Below are 7,524 nucleotides of genomic sequence, written 5' to 3'. Positions count from 1 at the left end.
GGCAGCCTATAGCCTGTGGCTGTCCTGTCTCCAGGCCAGAGTTCTTCAGAGCCTCCGTCTAATATCTACGTCTCCCACCTATACTGCCCCCAGTGGCCTTTTCAGTAACTACAACTGTAGCTTTAGATAAAAACAGTCCACATTGAAATGAGGCACCTCCAGCGGTTTATGGAAAACAGCTGTGATAGAATGTTATAATTAGAAACACACATAGCACGGTGCCATTATCACATGTTTTAATGAGCTTTATATGTTATGATGTCTGCTGTATTTACATACCCTGAATAAATATAAAACAATGTAAATAAACTAAAACCTTTTGCTGTGTTTTCACATTCAATGACACTTCTTAAAGTTTGAAGTGTGCAATGACGGCATTTAGAATATACAGCCAAGCACCAAAACTATTAGCAGATGTTCATGTACCAACCTATCATATACTCAGATGCCGATATCTGCTTTATTTTCTCTTTTCAAAATCAGAAACTGCTTGTATAGAAAGAGCATCCCCATCCCAGAGGTACCCACTACCCGGAAGCCAGCAAGCTTCTTTCCATGACTGTTTGAACTGTTACTATACCATATCTTTGTCTCAATAAATGATGCATATTATTCTTTTCTGCATTTGCGTAACTATTAGGAATCACGTGATACATTTCCTCATGTCACTGGCTGTTCTCAGCATGTTTTGAGAGTGGAGACTTGGAGGTGGAACTGCTGGATGGAGAGAGTATGTCCAGCTGATAGCAGGTTTTAAGGTTCTCTGGAGTGATCCCACCAGTTTATAGTCTCGGTACCATGGCACAAGCCCTGTTTCCCTACATCTTCCCCCATGTGCCTTTACATGGCATTAATTCATTAGTGATGTGTTACTCACTGTTTGAGGGGTGCATTTAAAGATTTTAAAGCATAACCAATTTATTTTGTTTCACAAATATATTTCTTTATATATGAGCCGTCTTGCTTCACTGCTCAGAGAGCTAGTCTTTTGGGAAATAACTCAGACTCTGTACTTGACCTGATTACAAAAGGCACCCCTTGAAAAGAAAGAAAGAAAGAGAGAGAGAGAGAAAGAAAAGAAGGAAGGAAGGAAGGAAAGAAAGAAAGAAAGAAAGAAAGAAAGAAAGAAAGAAAGAAAGAAAGAGAAAAACACAAACAAAAGTAACAGCTCCTGAGTTTAGGGGAAACTCCAGAGGCTCATCTGACAGGAAGCTAATGAGCGTAGACTTCTTTAACCAACCACATTTTCACGCCTCCTGTTTGAAGTTGTACGTACTTAGTGCTAGGCAATAAATTGTATCTCAACCACCGAATTTACTAACTGAAAACGCGAAAATCCATGGAGCCAGGTGTGGTGGGACACGCCTGTAATCCCCACCACTTAAGAGGCAGAAGCAAGGGGAGTTCAAGTTCGAGTCTAGCCCTAGCTACTCGGCAAGTTCCAGCTAATAGTGAGACCTAGTCTCAAACAAATGAACAGAAAGCAACGGGTAGGATGCTGGCACTCTGGGGTACAGGGCAAGTGTCCTATGCTGCTGGTATACGAGCACCCCGATTGTCCCCTAATGTGGCTATGCAGCTGGCTGTGGGTGTCAGCATGAGGAGTGGTCCCACCTCCGGGATACCAGAATGAACTCAGTTCATTTCGAGAACATTCTACGATGGGAGTCACCTGCTTTTCCCAAAGGGAATCAGAATGTCATAGCTCAGTACCAATGTTAGAGGTAATCCCTAGACGTATCCAGGAGCATGACTTCAACTGAATGCGATTTCTCAAATCTCTCCAAGTATGAAGACCACACCTTGAGAGTCAGGGCTGAGTTTGTAGAAGAACATTTGGACCGAGTAAGTATCCCCTACTGTCCTGAGGGTGACACCATTTTCAGACCTCCTGGAATGTAAACAAACACTTGCTGATTCCTTACATATGTGTTTCCCACAAACTGGGATCAAACCTGAAACAGGGACCACAAAGAACTTTTATAACTCTTCAGCGTGTAATGTGCAATGTTGGAAAAACGGAGGTGACAAGTTTCGACTTTCTCCTCAGAATGACTTTGAGGCCTGAGAGACCCGGATTCATGGACAACTGAACTAACTGCATTAAAGGGTTTCCTCTTGATCTGAATAGAGCTGGAGAAGGGAGTGAGTCTGCCTGTGAGTACCAATGACAGTGACTGACAGTGACGGGCCAACCCCTGGCCTTGGTGTCCACCATCCTCACAGTCTGTCTTTGTGATCTTCCTGGGACTCAGCCGCTTTGCCTTGATGGGGTTCATGTCTAAGAAGACCAAATACATCTTCCCATCTGGGAATTCTCCACTACCTGAGAGTTTGGGGGAACAGCCTCACCACGGCACACTTTCATTTTTCTTCTTTCCATGAAGGAGAAGTTTCAGACAAACTGTCACAATTATGGAAGACTCCAAATGCCACAAACACTATTGTAGTGACGGCTGTAGCTTCGGGATCCTGTCTGGGCTCAGACCTCCAGCACTGCATTCCAAGAAGAAACCCACTCAGCCAGCTACAGCAGCCTCCTCCTTCTTACATCAGCCTCAGAGGAGCGACGGGGTCAGCTGCCTGAGAAAAACTCAGATCTAGAGCTCCCAGAGCCTGGGCTTGTCCAGACAACCAAGCACCTAGCTTTTAAAGGATCAAGTGACAAAAATACTTTATCGTGGGGATTTACTGCTCTATGGAGACCTTAGTAATTTTTTAAAGTGTGATTTTAAGCTTCTTATGCTAAGATAAAGACTACATAAAATTTGTGAGAAACAGAAATAAAATGGAAATTATTATTATTATTTTAAAGGTTCAGATGGTAGAACTCATCTTGAGGACCAGTACAGACTTGGGAGGGAGGGTGGTAGGAGACGGGGGAGGACCGAGAACAAATTGTGTAGACAAGGGCACAATTAGTTTCTTTCTCATAACTGGTAAAATGCCCGACAGAAGCAACGTAAGGTTTTTGGTGTACTGTTTTGGATACTGCCCATTGTGGTGAGGAGGGCGTGGTGAAATGGATGGTTCAGCCCTTGGCATCGGGAGATTATGGTGCAGCCTGTTCACATCTTGATGTGTCAGAAAGCAGAGACAGGGGAGAAGCTGAGCCGGATTGTAACTCTCAAGGTCCGTCTCCATTGGCCTGCACCTCTACGGTCTTGGCCCCTACAGTCTCCCAAAACAACGCCATCAACTGGGGGCCAAGTATTCAAACACGCGCTATCATGGGGACAGTGGGGTAGTTGCTGTGACAGACCTGGTCGTGTGGATTGCAGGCCTTTGGAACTGGTTTGTAGGAGTTAGGTGGAAGAGTTTGGGGATGGAAGCTGGAGAAGTCCTGGACTGTTGTAAGCAGCGTTTAACGGTCCATTTCTACTGAAAGCTTAGATAACCGGAATGGCGACAGAAATGCCTATTCAGCAAGGACCATGCTCGCGAGTTCTCAGAGGGAAAAAGATTCTTCTCTAGAGTCACATTCTCCTTATCTCATCAAAATTTCAGTGCAGCTGAATTCTAAAGTAATAGAATAATATATCTGACAAGGAAACTTTTAAGATGCTAGAACACAATAGCGTCCTAAGTGGTAGCATGGTTATCGCTCATTGCATTTAGTTGGGTTTATAATGAATGCTCAGAGCAAAAAGTGAAACAGAAGGATGTAAAACATTTGCATCGTGTCAAGGAACAAAGCTCAGATGTGTCTAACGCTGTGACCCGGTTAGGGAGCAGGGAGCAGAAAAGATGACTATAATTGTTTAGATTCATGGCATTAAAAGGAAATCAAATACATCCATGCAGACAGGGTCAGGAATAACCAAACCTGATGGAGCTCAGCTAATACCACCACAGGAAAGCTACTTTGAGGACAAGAGTCCATTTTACCAAACATTCCAGTGTATGAAAATGCAAAACTAGTTGTAGGGCTTTCAATAAAAAAAGGAAGACCTGAACAAAGAGCGTTGTGACAGTAACAATTTCATCAAATTGGGTCACGTAGGGAAATATTTTCCAAAATTCAGCCATGTAGGCACACAGAGGCCATGGTCAGCTGTGATAAAATGGGGCCAGGCTACATCTGAAGCTGGCAACAAAACTTGGCAACATCCACACAGAATGCAAGAGTCATAAGGTCATGGAAGCTTGCACCGAGGTTACAGAAAAACAATAGAGAGGCCAGGTGATGTGTGGTAGGATTGGCGTCTCTGTAAGGAGCTTCTGAGTGAGCTAAATGTGAAACTGTGAAGAGGAAGTCTACATTGCCGTGGAGACTACAGGATACCAGAGATGCTAGAATTATGGGATGTTGTCTGCTGAGGATGTCTGCTTCAAGCACAGAGTGAGTCTGGCTCAAGAGAAAGTGTGAATCCCACCGAACGAGAATAAGACCACCACCACAGTTCAGAGTCAAATTTGAAGCAAGCTTTAATTAAATAACTGGCCAGGTAAGTGGGTTCTGCCCAGGTCCATATCTGAGTTCCCAGAAAATGGTCCCAAGTCACATTTTGCAGTGGGTTAAGAAGGCAAACCCATAATTCACCACATTTCCCACGAGGAGCAAGCATCCATCCTGATTGTGGTGGTTTGAAAGGAAATGGCCCCCACAGGGAATGGCGTTATTAGGAGGTGTGGCCTTGTTGGAGGAAGTGTGTCACTGTGGGGGCAGGCTTTGAGGTTTCATATGCTCAAGATACCGCCTAGTGTGTCAGCCAACTTCCTGTTGCCTGCAAGTTATAACACTCTCAGCACCATGTCTGCCTGCACGCTGCCATGCTCCCCTTCAAGATAAAGGACTGAACCTCTGAAACTGTAAGGGAGCCATCCTCAATTAAATGTTTCCCTTTATAATAGTTGCCCTGGTTATGGTGTCTCTTCACAGCAATAAAAACCCTAAGACACTGATGTACTTCCTGCCTGCATACCTCCTGCCTACATCCTATCGGGGCAAGGTACATCCTGACATATTTCCTGCCCACAGGTGATCAAGTACATCCCGTGCAGATGGGTCAAACAAACTTATTTAGGGGAGTGAAAACGTGGCTTGTTATCTCCTATAAACAATAGCCTCTAGCATTTCAGGCACTAATTGTTCTTGGGCATGGGGCTTACAGATCAGAGGCATTTTTTTTGTTAGTTTTTTGTTTTGTTTGTTTGTTTTGTTTTGTTTTAGGGCTCTCTTAGGCATAGCAATGAAAACTTAAAATGTAACTTTGGCTCTCACAAAAGCCCATGTTGGCTTCAGACAGGATCAGGGATAACCAAGCCTGACAAACATCACCTAACACCACCATAAGCACTGGATACTAGACACAGGACTGTAAGGTTTGGTGTTTGGCCTTCAGAGCTTTAGTATTCTTTTGCTCTGTTATTTTCCTCCTGTGCCTCCATTCTTCCTTTTCTGAATGGGAATGTTTGCTCTGGATCATGTATGTTGGAAGGATGTAGTTTTTTTTGTTTGTTTGTTTTTTGTTTTTTATCTTTACAGTGGCTCATACCTGAGAATTTGCCTTGAATCTCAATGGAGACTTTGGATTTGTGAATAATATAAAGATGACTGTTAAGTATATAGGGAACCTGGAAGTTGACTGAGTCTGTGGTCCATTATGCACTAACTTTGACTTATGGTGGAATAGTTTACATATGAAGTGCCCTTTATAGGGCCATGTGTTTGAACACCTGTTACCTAGCTGGTGGCACTGTTTGGGGGAGGTTCTGAAACACTGGGGGCTGTAGCCTAGCTAGCAGAAGTGAGTTGCTGTGGCCAAACCTTGAAGGTGGTATCCAGCTAAAGCTCTCTGCTCCCTGATCAACCAAGATGTGAACAAGCCACATGGAAAATGCCACCATCGTGACCAAGCTGTAGCAGTTATACTCTAGAACAGTGGTTCTTGACCAATGGCTCACAACCCCTTTGGGGTCAAAAGACCCTTTCACAGGGGTCACCTAAGACCATCGGAAAGCACAGGTATTTACATTATGACTCATAACAGCAGCAAAATGGTAAGCATGAAGCGTCAATGAAAATAACTTCATAGTTGGGGGTCAGCACAACATGAGGAACTGTATTAAAGGGTCGCAGCATTAGGAAGGTTGAGAAGCACTGTTCTAGAACTAAATCGAACTAAATTCTTTTTCCTTCATTGGCTTCTGTTAGGCATTCTGTTGCCAAAACAAGATGACTGAGAAGATGGCTGCACAGGAACTTACTGTGGGAAAGCTCAGCTTTTGCTGATAGCCACTTTGCCTACAACAACCACAGGCCATGTTTCCCTAACTGGCCCCACAGTTATTTCTGGGGTTCCTGCAGTTCCGCAAGCGCGCACAGTCCTCTCACGGGGACCTTTGTCTGTCAGCTTCCTCAGTGTGCACGAGGCTTCAGCTCATCCTCGTTTCCGAGGAGGATGGTCACTGCAAAAGTATATTTCACTGTCCACCATCCAGCCTTCTGGATCTTCACTGTGGATGTCCAGGGCAGTAGACCTCGCAGAATACTTGGTTCTGGGTTTCATGAAGAAATGCCGGAAACGTCCATCTCCCGGACTCGGTGTCAACCGAACCTGAATGTCATGCTAACTCCTCATAAGTAAGGCAAAGTCCCTCAAAGCCAGCCTTATGCTAACTCTTCTCTCCATTGACCAGACTTGGGACCAGCCAGTGGTGACCACATTGACCTTTCCACTATCCTCTCTCATACTCTGCTCTGTAGGCTACTTTACACACAGACTTCTTCCTGACAGTCCTTATTCTCCATGCAAACAAATATTTAGTAAGTGTGTACCCATATAAGCCAGCCTCATTTAACCAGACAGGTCTGGATTTTTCATTCAATTTCAGCCAAGACACACACACACACACACACACACACACACACACACACACACACACACGCACACACACACCCCATGCAACAGTAAACACTATTTTCAGACTTTGACTTTCCTCTATCTGCAGGCTCTTTCCAGATGTGTTTCCACATATTCAAACTTCTTTTCTCTTGAACTAAATAAGCAGGATAGATAGATAGATAGATAGATAGATAGATAGATAGATAGATAGATGATAGGTAGGTAGATAGATAGACAGACAGATGGACAAACATACAGATAGACAGACAGACAGATAGATAGACAGATACATACGTACATAGATGATAGGTAGGTAGGTAGACAGATGATAGATAGGTAGATAGATGATAGATAGGTAGATAGATACATAGATAGACAGACAGATCACATATACATACATAGGTAGATAGATAGATAAGTAGATAGATAACAGATGGATAGATAGATAGATAGATAGATAGATCTTTGATGGACTATCCTCACCTCTAATTACTGCCACATCTCTCTTGTCTCTCAAAGTCACCTTTTTAAAAAACTTAATCACAAAACCAGGTTGATGTATATTTTAACTATATGAGTACTTCTTAACTTTTCATATGAGATATATATACTAAATTTATAATGTTTGGATTGAATTATGCCTCCAAAAAAATAAAAAGGTACTTTTTGAGTCCTA

The 7,524-nt window shown here is 43.4% G+C and overlaps 1 pseudogene; it reads left to right on the top strand.

Moving 5' to 3' along the window:
* Positions 1-1,565: 1,565 nt before the first annotated feature.
* LOC128113851 (interleukin-10 receptor subunit beta-like) lies at positions 1,566-2,127 on the top strand (annotated as a pseudogene).
* The last annotated feature ends 5,397 nt before the right edge of the window (positions 2,128-7,524 follow it).

This window comes from Peromyscus californicus, unplaced genomic scaffold (genome assembly GCF_007827085.1).
Source record: "Peromyscus californicus insignis strain IS unplaced genomic scaffold, ASM782708v3 Scaffold_18__1_contigs__length_77618521, whole genome shotgun sequence".
Lineage (NCBI taxonomy): Eukaryota > Metazoa > Chordata > Mammalia > Rodentia > Cricetidae > Peromyscus > Peromyscus californicus.
This window is presented reverse-complemented; position numbering and strand designations above follow the sequence as displayed.